The 15263-nt window shown below is 41.2% G+C and overlaps 1 protein-coding gene across 4 annotated transcripts in view; it reads right to left on the bottom strand.

The window, feature by feature from the left end:
• Positions 1-15263, bottom strand: part of jcada (junctional cadherin 5 associated a) — a 198197-nt gene that overhangs the window by 69704 nt on the left and 113230 nt on the right. For all 4 annotated transcript variants that reach the window (XM_072253917.1, XM_072253915.1, XM_072253919.1 and 1 more), the window contains one exon: positions 7490-7611. The gene's annotated coding sequence lies outside the window, so the exon portion shown is untranslated. The remainder of the gene's footprint in view (positions 1-7489; positions 7612-15263) is intronic.

Below are 15263 nucleotides of genomic sequence, written 5' to 3'. Positions count from 1 at the left end.
TTCAGACAGTGTAGTTGATCCTCCTCAGCTTCCCCCTAAGATCCCACTATCACCATCACCAGTCTTTAGCTGAATCATTTCAATCCATAAGAAGGGCTGAAAGGCACCAGGTTTCAATGAGATTCTCCACTTATTCTTCTAAATTCTAGCGCGTACAGGCCCAGGGCCAACAAATGCTCCTTGTATGACAAGCCTTTCATTCCCAGAATCATTTTTGTGAAACTCCTTTCAACCTCTCCAATTTCAGCATATCCTTTCTTAGATAAGGGGCCCAAAACTGCTCAAGATATTCCAAGTAATGCTAGAGTTTTATAAGATACTTACCAGTTTTTTATTCTAGTCCTTCAGAAATGAATGCTAACATTGCATATGCCTTCCTCTCCACAGACTTAACCTGAAACTTAACCTTTACGGAATCCTGCACCAGGATGCTCAAGACCCTTTGCCTCTCAGATTTTTGAATTTTCTCTCTGTTTAGAAAATAGTTTACGCTTTGTTCTTTCTTCCAAAGTGCACGACCCTTCCCAAGACTATATTCCATCTGCCACGTTTTTCCCATTCTGTTAATCTGTATCAAGTCATAATGCAGCCTCACTGCTCCCTCAGCACTACCTGCCCCTCCACCTACCTTCATATTGTCTGCAAACTTGGCCACAAAACCATCAATTCTGTTATTCAAGTCATTGACATATAACTTAAGAAGTGTTTCCAACACAGACCCCTGTGGAACCCCACTAGTCACAGCAGCAATCAGAAAAGGTTCCCCTTATGTGCACTTTTTGCCTCCTGCCGATCAGCCAGTGCTCTATCTAGGCTAGTATCTTTCCTGTAATACCATGGGCTCTTATCCTGCTAAGCAGCCTGAAGTGTGGCACCTCATCAAAGGCCTTCTGAAAATCCAAGTACACAATATCCACTGATTCCCCTTTGTCTATCCTGCTTTTATTTCCTCAAAGAATTCCAACAGATTTGTCAGGCAAGATTTTCCCTTCAGGGAAACCATGATGACATTAGCCTACTTTAACAATGTGCCTTCAGGTACCCCAAAACCTCATCCTTAACAATCGACTCCAGCATTTTCCCAACCACTGAAGCCGGGTTAATGGCCTATAATTTCCTTTCTTCTGCCTTCCTCCATTCTTGAAGAGTGCAATCCATGCCAGAATTTACTGAATCTTGAAAGATCATTACTACTGCCTCCACAATCTCTTCAACTACCTCTTTTGAACCCTGGGGTGTTGTCCATCTGGCCCAGGTGAATTATCTACCTCAGACCTTTCAACTTCCCAAGTACCTTCTCCCTCATAATAGCAACTGCACTCACTTTTGCTCTATTACACTCTCAAACCTCCGGCGTACTGCTAGTGTTTTCCACAGTGAAAACTGATGCAAAATACTTAGTCAGTTCTTCCACTATTTCCTTGTCCCCCATTACTACCTCTTCATTGTCGTTTTCCAACGGTCCGATATCTACTCTCTTCTGCTTTTTATAGATCTGAAAAAACGTTGGTATCCTCTTTGATATTATTGGATAGCTTAACTTAATATTTCATCTCTTCCCTCCTTATTGCTTTTTTAGTTGCATTTGGTTGATTTTTAAAAGGTTCCCAATCCTCTAAATTCCCACTCATTTTTGCTCTATTATGTGCTCTATTATATGCTCTCTCTTGCTTTTATGTTGGCTTCAACTTCTCTTGTCAACCATAGTTGTGTCATCTTGCCTTTAGAATATTGCTTCTTTTTTGGGATATATCCTGTGCCTTCAAAATTGTTTCCAGAAACCCCAGTCATTGCTGCTCTACTGTCATCCCTGCTGATGTCTCCTTCTAATCAACTTTATCCAATTTCTCTTTCATGCTTCTATAATTCTCTCTATTCCACTGTAATACTGACACATCTGGCTTTAGCGCCTCCCGCTCAAATTGCAGAGTGGATTCTATCATGATCTCTGTCTCCTGTGGGTTCCTTTACCTTAAGCTCCCTAATCAAAACTAGTTCGTTACACAACATCCAATCCAGAATAGCTGATCCCTTCATGGGCCCAATCACAAGTCATCTTGTAGGCATTCTAGAAATTCTCTCTCTTGAGACCTGGCACCAACCTAAATTTCCTAATCTACATGCATACTGATATCCCTCATGATATCGTAATACTACCCTTTTGACATACATTTTCTATTTCCTGTTGTAATTTATAGCCAACATGCTGGCCACTGTTCTGACACCTGCATATAACTCTCAACAGTGTCTTTCTACCCTTGAAGTTTCTCTACCCACAATGATTCTATATCTTCCAATCCTATGCACCTCTTTCTAAGGATTTGATTTCATGTTTTACCAACAGAACCACACCACCTCCTCTGTCTTCCTGCCTGTCCTTTCAATACAATGCGTATCCTTAGATGTTGAGCTCCTAAGCGTAATTTTCTTTCAGTCAGAACTCAGTGATGCCCATAATTTCGTACCTGTCAAACTATAACTGCACTACAAGATCATCTACATTATTCCATATAATGTGTGCATTTAAATGTAACACCTTCAGTCCTGTATTCATCACCCTTTTCGATTTTGTCCCCCTGATACAGCTCATCACACTGACTGGAAATTTTGCCCTATCATCTGCTTTTCCTTCCTGACAATCTCACTATACACTGCCTCTGCTTATATGCCAACTGCCCCATCCTCAGCCCTATCACTCCATTTCCCATTAAAATTCCTGAAATTCACTTCAGTGATTAAAACCCATGCTGGATTAGGAGTGATTTTTTTACATTGACCTGTGGTGATGTGTCCTTTGTGCTAGTTTACAATTCTGATGCAATATGAGATGAGTCACTAATGTAATTTGCTACAAATGGGCTTGCAACCTACGTTATTCCGTGAATTATGACATTAGTGTTTGGTATGTTGGAAATGGTCCGACCTTCCCTATGGGCTCCAATGATTCCAATCAATGACATGGAATACCATTCCCCATCATATTTTAAATCAAAGGCATTTGAAAATAATTTCTGACATTATTTTGGGCCACCTAACTGCATTTCTTTTCAATAGAACAGTTCAGCTCTGAGATAGTTGTCCTAGATCATTGGGAGCAAGAAAATACTGATATAACTTGTAAATATTTAGACCTGTCTGTTTTAATAGCTAACCTATCAAGCTAATAAATATATAACAATTTATCTTAATACAGAAAACCTATTTTCCATGGCATGGAGAGTGTTTGAACTGGGCAAGTTCTGCTTTATGGGCCGTGCCTGTTTGGAAAGTGGGAGGGGAATTACCAAGATGGCAGTGTATTGTTTCATGCTCTGTGGTTTTAAGACACAAAGTGTCAATAACTCATTTAAACAATGACAAAGACCACATATTTTCTAATAAAAATGTAGCATCTCAACCATCAGCATTGACGTTCTGCTATGTACGCACAGTATCAATGCATCCCTGGGCATGGCTCAACAGCAACACACTGTGGCAAATGTAGGTGACAGAATATTTATTTGTACTGCATCAGAATACACAAAGGCGCCTTTGTTAGAACAATACAAATAATATCTCCTTCACTATCTAATTTTAGGGCTGATTTCATGCAAAGAATAAAGGGTGGTCTAACCCTGAACAAATAACTAATCATACCAGGCTGACTATCTGAACCTGCCAGATTTCTTGCTATCCATTAATTTACATCATTTTATTTTCTATAAATTCTCTTAGCAACTACCTCATCAAACCCTCCCACAATTTTGAATGACTGCATAACTTAAAATGCTGAATGGTTGAAAAAATGCAAAATCAGCAGCTCTCAACAGGATGGCTGGAAGAATCCCCAATCAGCAAAAAAAACTTCATAGCTTTATATAGGTTTGTATATTATAGATTTATATAGACTTCCTCAAAGAAAATGTCAAGGCGCAGAAGAGAATTGTCCAGGGAGATCCATTCAATGACGAAGCTGACTTGAGGAGTGCAAAGGTAGTGAATGATAAGGGATGATTGCTGAAAGAAAGAGGGTGAGTATACTGAGCATGTGTCAAGCATACAGCTCACAACGTGACACATTTCTCAATGCACTGAGAAAATTCTCAGCAGCATCTACCTCCTCTTAACCCTTCTAAATCTCTGCAGATGTCCCTTCAACACAGAGAAAAATCATCCTCTTGCTAATATACCTTCATCATGTGATCTCATTGACCCATTGACATACTACTACCAGATCTTTGCCCTTCTTTTCACAGCAGGCAGAATATCCTTTGAAGACCGAAGTGCCCTTTAATGGTGCGGAACAGGCCACAGCAAAGAATCTCCATGGTTAGGGCAAGCAACATGTGAAGTCTCTACTTTGACAAAGAGCAGACCTTCAGGAAAAAGGGGTGGAAGCCACTGAAGGAGTGGTCAAGGGAAGAAAACATTGCTGGCCTTCTGATGAACCAGCCTTTCAGGTCTTCCTTCTTCCCAATGCTGCAAAGTACCCAGTAGGCCGCAGTACTGAGGTCACAGCTACAGGCACCACAGCATTAGTTTAATCTTTCACTGGAAGTATTAAATGTTAAGGATGCTGTGACTAAGGCAGAACAGGAAGCACGCATACACACACACAGAGGCACGTGAAAGGGGCTTGGCTAGAATTCTGGGTGTAGTTCCACAATCAGAACAATAAAACTAATAAAGACAACTTGCTGGCATTGCTAAATAAAATGGTAGGAGAGAGAGGAAGATAGGAGGAAATAGATAAGACAATGTTGACAGCTATTAAAAATGGGCTTAATGGATTGATGAATGAATAGAGGATTAAGCTAGATTGGGTGGTTGAGTGGTGTCACAACAACAACCTCACAGTCAACATCATGAAGACCGGGGAATTTATTATGGAATTCAGGAAGAGGAAGTTGGGAGAACACACAACAGTCCTCGTTGAGAAGTTAATGGTGGAAAGGGTGAGCAGTTTCAGCTTCCTGACCATCAACATCTCGGAGCTCAATTCTGGGCCCAATACATTGATGAAAACATGGAGAACGCACTTGGCTCTACTTAGTTAGGAGTTTGAGGAGATTTAGTGTGTTAACAAAGATTCATAGGTGAGCATTCTGATTGTTTGCATCACAGCCTGGTGTAGAGGCCCCAATCCACAGGATCACAAGAGGCTGAAGAGGTTTGAAGACTCAGCGAGCTTCATCACAGTGATAACCCTCCCTGCCATCGAGGACATCTTCAAGAGCAAGTGCGTCAAGAGGGAGGCATCCATCACCAAAGATCCTCACCCTCTGGAACATGGCCTCTCCTCATTACTACCATTGTGGAAGAGATCAGGAACCTAAAGACTGACGTTCAACAATTCTGAAAAGCTTTTTCCCCTACGCCATCAGATTTCTGAGTAGTCCTTCAATCTATGGACACTACCTCATTATTCCTTTGTTTCTTGCACAATATACTTTGTAATTGATAGTAAATTTATGTCTTTGCCACTACTGCAAATATCACATTAACTAGGACAGTAATAATAACTTTAGTCTGATTATTCCGATTCTAAATAGCCTCAGTGGTCAGCATGGACATGGAGGCCAAAGGGCTTGTTTCTGTGCTGTACAAGTCTATAGGACTCGTAGAATTTTTGAAAATGAACTGATGGCGATTCTAAAAAAAAGTCATGTTTTCAGTTTTCTAATTTTGTGGAGACTAAGTCAGCTTTCATGTGTGTAGTTTAACGACATTCATGAGCTAACCATACTGTTATTTATGTTAAATATACTTTCTGAAGCCCAACATCTAGTTAGTGGACAATAACACTCCATGGCTTCTTTATTAGGTACCTCTTGTCACCTTCCAGTCTGTATGAACCAGTCCAGCCATTGTCTTCTGTCCTCTCTCATTGACAAGCCGTTTATGTCACAGAGCTGGTGCTCACTAGATGATTTTTGTTCTTTGCACCATTCTCTGTAAACTCTAGAGTCTGTTGTGTGTGAAGATCCCAGGAGATCAGTAGTTTCTGAGATACCCAAACCACCCTGTCTGACACCAGCAATCATACCGTGGTCAAAGTCACCTAGGTCACATTTCTTCCCCATTCTGATGTTTGTTCTGAACAACAAATGAACCTCTTGACCATGTCTGCATGCTTTTATGCATTGATTGGCTGATTAGATATTTGCATGAATGAGCAGCTGTAGCTAATAAAGTGGCCATCAAGTTTATATCTGAATCTGACTGAAAGGACAGATTAAGAATAGATGGAGAAACATACTATCCTGCTACATTTCTTTGTGCTCCATAACTGTCCATTGAAGAGAACAGAGATGAAGGGTGCATCAGTCTTCAGATCACGATCAGCTTGCTTTGAAAAGAAGGCAAACAACAGGAATTCTGCAGATGCTGGAAATTCAAGCAACACACATCAAAGTTGCTGGTGAACACAGCAGACCAGGCAGCATCTCTAGGAAGAGGTACAGTTGACGTTTCAGGCCGAGACCCTTCGTCAGGACTCGGGCCTGAAACGTCGACTGTACCTCTTCCTAGCGATGCTGCCTGGCCTGCTGCGTTCACCAGCAACTTTGAAAAGAAGGACAAGGTTTGGGAGTGATGTGTGAGTGACTTGATTTCTATTTGATGGAAGCAAATGTAATGCAGAGGATATGGGATAATTGTTAGGCAATTGATATCATTCCAGTCAGGCAACTTGGTTGGCACAAACAACCAGGCTGAAAGGCCCATTTCTGTGCTACACACTGTAATGCTATGACTCTATTAAAATAATCATTTAGTATCTAGTCTTCATTCAGTATTGGGGTTCAAAGTTTAAAGTCAATGTAAATTTATTATTAAAGAAATTATATGTTGTCATATACAACCTTGAGATTTTTTTTGCAGACATTTACAGGAAAAAAAAAGGAAATAGAAGATAATTTTATGAAAAACTATAAATAAACAGGCAAACAACACTCACAAAATGCTAGAGGAACTCAGCATGCCAGAAAGCATCTATGGAAACGAGTGCAGTCAACATTTCAGGTTGAGATCCTTCTTCAGTCCAGATGAAGATTCTCAGCCTAAAATGTCGACTGTACTCTTTTGCATAGATGCTGCCCGGCCTGCTGAGTTCCTCCAGCATTTTGTGTACGTTGCTTGGATTTCCAGATATGCAAATTTTCTCTTTTGTTATAAACAGACAAAGACTGACAAAGAACAAACGTGCAAAAGAAAACAAACTACATGTGAAATTAATACTAAGGATATGAGTTGTAAAAAGTCCTTGGAAGTTGGCTGTAAGTATAGAATCAGTTCAGAGCAGTGGTGAAGGAAGTTCTCCAAGCTGGTTTGGGAGCCTTCGTGTTGTAGGGTGTAATTGGCTCCTCAGAGCTGGCAGACTAAGTATAATGTGGCAATTGCTCTGCTATGTAGATACTGTCATTTGGACCAAGTGTATGTGAAAATTAACCACTCCACACCACCCCTCATCGCCCCCCAAACCCAATCCAGCGCCGTTTGCAAACTTTACCTGACTGGATGTTTGGCTGCACTCTGTAATCCATGGAGTACAGTTTAGTAGAATTTCCAATGTTGAGCAAAAATTCAGATTTTCCTTTCTACATTCTTGAGTTGTATAACCTTTAAACAAATCTGTGTAAAAGAAAAATGCATGTAATTATTTGTCTATCTGAGAGAGAAAAAGAAATGAGCAAGTTGATGGGCTCCAGATTCACAGATATAAAGGATCTGCAAATATCTTGCATAAACCAGGCATTCTTCACATATTAACCAGCAGTGAGTATCAGCAAGCTATTATTTACCATGTAGTAAGCTGTACCACAAGACTTTCTGAATAGCAAATGATGAGAGTAGTGTGAAGTTGTGATAGGTAAATGAAGCTGCAATATTTTTAGATATTTTCCACTCTTCTTATCATAGATATGTCAATGTCATCGTTGTGTTTTTTTCGTAAATGAGTTGCCAACTCCTTGCAGCCTTCACTGATTCTGATAGCGTGTGAGGATCAAAGGGAAAAATCTTCATTAGCTTAGACTCTTATCTATCTCCAGGCAAAATTGTCTTCAAAGTTTGGAGGTCATGCATAACAGACCTGATACATTCTTTAGAATGTCTTCAATTTAAAATTAGCTTTGAGTCACCTGTGCTTAATTGCATGCATGACAAGTTACATATTGTACTTACTGGTTAGAATTAACCTTAAGCAGAATCAGAGTTGTATAGCACAGAAACAGCCTGCTCAGCTCACCAAGTCCATGGTGTTTTACGTATTTACCCACAGCAGGACAATATCCTTATACGACTGGTATTATGTGCATTTTTGGACACCACACGAGATGAAGGATGTGAGAGTACAAAGCACCAGGAAGTCATCTGGATTGGTGGACTTTGGTTATGGGGAGAGATCAGATAGGTTGGGTTTGCTTTTCCTGGAACAAAGGAGGATGAGGGTTGATCTTTCCTGATATATACAGACACACATATACACATATAAATAATTATCTCCTCACCCCTTATGGGTAGTGTGTATGTGTATTTGTCCCTCAATCTAGGGTCCTCTACCAGAGGCCTGGGAGCATGAGGGTTCAATACAGTGTCCTTGCTGTTAGTAGGCGCTGTTCTGGACCGAGATCTCAAATGTTGTTCCCAGGATTTGTTGGAGCCACTCTCGCAGTTCAGTTATCCCCTGGGATTACGCTGGCTTTAAACTTTCACACCCTTTCTATCTGCTCTTTCAAGCCCTGGTATTTCTCCAGCTTCTCATATTCTTTCTTCCTGATGTTACTGTCAATTGGGATTGCTACATCCATTACTATTGCTTTCTTCTGTTCCTTATCCAGTGTTACTATGTCTGGTTGGGTGGCCAGTCCAAATCAAGACATGAAAGCAATCCTCTGTTGACAATGTTTGATCGCTGGGTAACCAGTTGTTCTTCCATGAATGTGGATGACGGTCTTCGTTGTTGCCAGAGTCCCCACATGTGCTTGATGTATCCTCTCTCATATGGGTTGCTGTTGAAGCACCATTCCAATAATTCCACGTTGTCCAGTCTAATCAATTTATTGTTTGTTCCGGTAGTGAATTTCTCACCAGATGGTATCAGTTCTCTAACCATTGGCGTGGATCTTGATAATCTGGGCGATGTCCGATGTCTTTGTGTTCATCCCACCCTCATTTATGGGTAGATGTAGTGTAAGCGTGAGGGGTCCAGCCTAAGATCCCTACTGGGCTGCCACCACTGGGGCCTGAACCCCGGATCCCCACGTCGCGGAGCCCAGATGGTTCCTGGTGTCGGCCTTCAAAGCTTGAATATATATATTCACACACATAAATATACAGGTGGCTGTGGAGAACAGGTCACTGGATTTATTTAAGGCAGAGGTTTATAGATTGTCGATGGAACAGCATGATGAAATGATGGAAGAGACCTCATGGGCCTCCTTTTTCTTATGGTTGCCTATACATACATACATATGTTTATGTGTGTGTGTGTGTGTGTGTGTGTGTAAAAGAAGTTAGAAGAAGGCATAGGTTTAAGCTGAGAAGGAGGAGTTTTAAAAGGAATTGGTGTGGATCTTTTTATTTTACACAGAGAAGAGTTGGTATCTGAAATGTGCTGCCAGAAGAGGTGTTGGAATCAGAAAAAAATTACATTTAAGATATATTTAGACAAACAGTTAAATAGGACAGCCATAGAAGGATACGGACTAAAAAGCAAATGAGGTTAGTATAGATGGGCAGAAAGACTGAAATGGACATGATGGGCTGACGGGGCTATTTCTGTGCTGTACAAATCCATCATTCCATGACATTGCTATCTGCCATGGAATTGTGCAGTGTTATCATTGCATGGGCTGAGAAAGATGTCTGACTTCATTGTAATTTGTATATTGTCTGCAAGATTTAGTTTGTTTTTAATGAGAGAAGTCAAAAGATCCTGAGTTGCATTGGTCCTAAAAATCGAGTGAAGTAATTATAGACACACACAATGGAACACTGCAAAAGACTGCCTGTGCCTTTCAACATAAGTGCGCTCTATGCAAACTTTCTGTGTCTCAGTATTTTGCTGAAGCACAGGTAAGGGACCAAAGACAATATTAAAGTCATAGAAAAGGAAAATATTTGGCTATTTCAATATTAGAGAAATCCTTGTCCTTCAAATTCCTAAGAGTGAACATCACCAGTATCCTCCCCTGGTCCCAGCATGTAGATGTTGAAAGCTAATGAAACCTGGGATATCCCCTTTGAACCTCAGCCGTTTTCATTGACAGCATAGACAGCATCCTATCCAGATGCATAGCAACTTGGTATAGCAACTGCTCTGCCTGAGACAGCAAAAAAATGCAGAGAGTATGCTCACAGCTCAGCACAACACAACTGCCCCCACCACCCCTCCTCCCATGAACTCTGCCTACAGTTCTTCCTACCTCAGCAAAGCAGACAACCACTCAAACATTCTCTCTTCTCCCCTTGGACAGAAGATACAAAAGCCTGTAAGGATGTAGCACCAGTCTTAAGAACAGTTACTATCCCCCAGCTGTAAGACTACTGAACAGTTCCTTGGTATGATAGGATGCACTCTTGTCCTCATACTCTACCACATTATGGCCTTGCTCCTTCTTGTCTGTCTGAACTGCTCTTTCTCTGGAACTATGACACTTTATCCTGCATTCTGTTATTGTTTTCCCTTGTACTGCCACAGCATAGTGTTGGAGTGAGATAATCTGTATGGATGGCATCCAAGACAAAGACTTACACTGTGCCTCAGAACTGTGACAATGAATAAGTGATTAACCAGGTGAAATAAGCACATTGTGATTCTGAGACTGAGGTCAGGCACTGTCTTTCGCATACCCGAGGAGACACAAGAGCCTGCAGATGCTCCAATCTGGAGCAATGTACAAAAAGCTGGAGGAACTCTGTGTCAGGCAATATCCATGGAGAGCAACGACCATTCAATGTTTCAGGCAAGCCCTTCATATGGGTTGACAAGTAGAAGGGAGATAGCTAGTATTAAAAGTCGGAGGGAAGGAGTGGAGCAAGGAACATGTTTGTCCAGGGCAACCTGCATTCTCTCCTCTTTGTTTTAACTCTCTCTAGCTCCACTGGCTGAGTTCTTCTGTTGTGTGGAGAACACAGAGCAAATCAGTTTGCACTCCAAATTTAACAGCTCAGTGCTTCTTCTCTTGCAAGCGTCACTTTGCAGTCAGCGCCCACCTCCTGTGCTGGATGATACAAATGATCGAAGCACAGTATAAAGTACGGAACATGATGCCGCTCCAGAGGGTGCAGAAAACAGCTGAGGCCTGAAGCTTTGTTATTTAATGCATTCAAATTCCAGTCAAGGGGCAACTGGTGCAAAGGGACTGATACAGAGACGGTTAATTGAGCCAACTCCTTTGTAAGGGAGGCTTGTGACTGACATTTGGGCAGAAACAATGAAAAGGAATTTGTAAAAGAAAACATTATTGATAGAATCCTCTCAACAAGTGCTTGGAGGTGAGGTCAGCTGATCTGTTTGGCTTACTGGATAAAATGATTCACAGCATGGACGACTTTGGGAAAATGTAAGTGTTGTACTGTGTGTTTACAAATGAAGGTGAAGAAGAAAATTTTAAATAAATTATCTGATGAAGTCTGGTTCCTAGTTACTTAAATATGTAATCAAGCCCCAATGGTGCTTGAATTACCTTCTTTCTATGCAAATAAGCCTCCAAGAGGACCACAACCTTGGCATAGGGTTTGGAGTCTTGTGTGCTTCAATGATCCAGAGAGCTTTGTTGGCTGGAGTCAGGGCTTTGTGCTTTGACTCTTGGTAGGGTCATCCACGTCAAAAAGGTCAAAGACTAGAGGCCAGTAATCCTCCAGGGGTTTGACTCGGGGCTAACGACCCTGACTGGTCAAAAAAAGTTCTGAAAACAGTGATGAAGAATTCATTGATGCCCTGAATGGCAGCAGTGTAATGAGCAGTAAGTAAGTATGCAAATAAAAATAAAAAGAGGGATAAGAACAGGAGATGGCAAGTGGCATCTTGAGCTAGCTCTGCCATTAAGTAAGATCTAATCTTGGTCTAATTTCCTCTTTCATGCCCAATGAACATAACCCTTGACTATGGACTAAAAGTCTCTCTCAGCCCTACATAACTCATAACTCTCCAACGAAAAAAAGTTCCAAATATTGATAAGCCAATGAGAGAAGAAACTTCCCTTTGTCACTGTATTAAGCCATTGTGTGAAACTATGCCCCTAGTTCTAGATTCCCCCACAGGTATATATTCTTCTAATACCTATCTCCTCGAGATCCTTCAATAAATAACCTCTCACAGAAAGGAGAAGACCTGCAGAGATGGAAGTCCAAGCAACACACACACAAAATGCTGGAGGAACTCAGCAGGTCAGGCAGCATCTATGGAAACAGTCCCCGTTTCAGGCCGAGGCCCTTCATCGGGAACATCTCATTGTTCTAAACTCCAATGAACGTATCACCAGTACGCCCAAATATTCCTCCCAGATCGACCTCCTTATCCAGCAAACAGTGATCCTTCTCCAAGCTGCCTCCAATGCATTTACCCTTTGTAAACCAAGGCCCTGACACTGTGTGTGTTTCAACAAAGTGCAGACGCTGGAATTCATTCAAGTGGGGGAACTTGGTGAAGTGGGAGAATAAAGTACTGTGATGGCACTTTAAAGAAAATTCATAATCAAATTAATAAGTCCTAGCAATGGCAAAGCACATCAAGTTTGATAATTTGCAAATTTGGGTTTAAGGAGGGTGAGTGTGAATGCAATTGTGTGAAAAGGCTGCGATTGTCTTTTTTTGAGAACTATTGGCAGTGGACAGGCAGAAGTGGGTTGTTTTTACTTTTCTACCCATCCCTTGGGTCTTTGCTCCAAATCTACTACCCACCCAGCAAAGTGCCTTTTCCAAAAGCTCCTTTCTGGAAAGCACTGTAAAATTGTGGGCCTCAGTTGTCCAGGGTTGACCATGGATGTTAGATAATACTCCTCCAAGAGGACCACAACCTTGTTTAGGGTTTGAAGACTTTTGTTCCTCAGTGATCCAGATAGCTATGTTGGCTGGGGTCAGGGCTTTATGCTTTGACTCGTGGTAGGATCGCCCATGTCAAACAGGTCAAAGGGCAGAGGCCAGAATAAAGGTCCTTCAGATTTGGCTGTTTAGTTCAGGGCTGTCAACCTGACTGGTAAAACAAAATTGTTACAGAAACAGCAATGAAGATTCCTTCTACATCTGAGTGTGATGGTAATCCCGAGTCTCCATCTGGGACCTGCGTGGCTGACAAAAGTGAAAACCAAGAGGAAGCTACTGACATGATGAAGGAAGCCCCGAACACCACCAGAGATGGAAGACGTTCATTGTTGCTCTAAATGCCAGTGGCATAATGGGCAAAAGATAATTAAATAATACTGTCAAGCTATTAAAACAAAAAATTCATGCCATCATTACAAGTTTCTTCCTTCAGCATTTAATCTGATCAATCATTCTAGCAAGCTCCCCCCCCCCACACACACCTCCCTTTACTACCTCAGTCACTTCACTGCACTGTAAACACTAAACTACTTTCTACAATGCTGCCTCTTTATAAATCCATGTTGGTATTTATGGTGCCTATAAAAAGTAGTCACCCCCCTTGGCAGTTTTCATGTTTTATTGTTTTACAACATTGAACCACAGGAGATTTAACTTGGCTTTTTTTTGACACTGATCAACAGAAAACAACTCCTTTGTGTCAAAGTGAAAACAGATCTCGACAAAGTGATCTAAATTGATTACAAATATAAAACGCAAAATAATTGATTGTGTATGTATTCACCCCCTTTAATATGACAGACCAAGTCATCACTAGTGCAGCCAATTGGTTTTAGAAGTCAGACCATTAGTTAAATGGAGATCTGTTTTTGGAGACCTGTGTGCAGTCAAGGTGTTTCAATTAATTGTATTAAAAATACACCTGTATCTGGAAGGTACAGCTGCTGCTGAGTCAGTATCCTGGTAAAAATTGCACTATGAAGACAAAAGAACACTCCAAGCAACTATGCAAAAAGATTATTGAAAAGCGCAAGTCAGGAGTTGGATACAAGAAAATTTCCAAGTCGCTGAATATCCCTTGGTGTACAGTTAAGTCAATCATCAAGAAATGGAAAGAATATGGCACAGCTGTAAATCTGCCTACAGCAGGCTGTCCTCAAAAACTGAGTGATTGTGCAAGTGACTAGCGAGGGAGGCCACCAAGAGACCTATGACAACTCTGGCGGAGTTACAAGCTTCAGTGGCTGAGATGGGAGAGACTGCACATACAACAACTGTTGCCTGGGTACTTCACCTGTCACAACTTTATGGGAGAGTAGCAAAGAGAAAGCCAGAATTGAAAAAAAAACTCCAATGAAATCTCAGCTGGAGTTTTCCAGAAGGCATGTGAGAGATTCTGAAGTCAGCTGGAAAAAGGTTCTATGGTCTGATAAAACCAAAATTGAGCTTTTTGGCCACCAGACTAAACAATATGTTTGGTGTAAGCCAAACACCACACAACGTCAAAAATACACCATCCCTACCATGAAGCATGGTGGTGGCTGCATCATGCTGTGGAGATGCTTCACTACAGCAGGCCCTGGAAGGTTTGTGAAGGTAGAGGATAACATTAATGCAGCAAAATACGGGCAAATCCTGGAGAAAAACCTGATGCACTCTGCAAGAGAATTGCGACTTGGGAGAAGATTTGTTTTCCAGCAAGACAATGACCCCAAGCATAAAGCCAAAATTACACAGTAATGGCTCAAAAAGAATAAATGTTATTGGCCTGGAGTGGTCAAGTCGGAGTCCAGACCACAAACGAATTGAGATTTTGTGGCTGGACTTGAAAAGGGCCGTTCACTCATAATCCTCATGCAATCTGACAGAGCTTGAGCAGTTTTGTAAAGAATGGGGAAAAAGTGCAGTGTCCAGATGTGCAATGCTGATAGAGACCTATCCACACAGACTCAAGTTTGTAATTGCTGCCAAATGTGCATCTACTAAGCATTGACTTGAAGAGGGTGAATTCTTATGCAATCAATTATTTTGTGTTTAATAATTGTAATAAATTTTGACCAATTTGTAGAAATTTGTTTTCACCTTGACACGAAAGTCTTTCCTGTTGATCAGTGTCAAAAAAGCCAAATAAATCCACTGTGATTCAATGTAAAACAATAAAACATGAAAACTTGCAAAGGGGGTGAATACTTTTTATGGGCACTGTATGTATTTATGAAGATTTATTCCATATCCGC

This window comes from Mobula birostris, chromosome 3, assembly GCF_030028105.1.
Source record: "Mobula birostris isolate sMobBir1 chromosome 3, sMobBir1.hap1, whole genome shotgun sequence".
Lineage (NCBI taxonomy): Eukaryota > Metazoa > Chordata > Chondrichthyes > Myliobatiformes > Myliobatidae > Mobula > Mobula birostris.
Note: the sequence above shows the minus strand (reverse complement) of the source record. Positions and strands in the feature narration are given on the sequence as shown.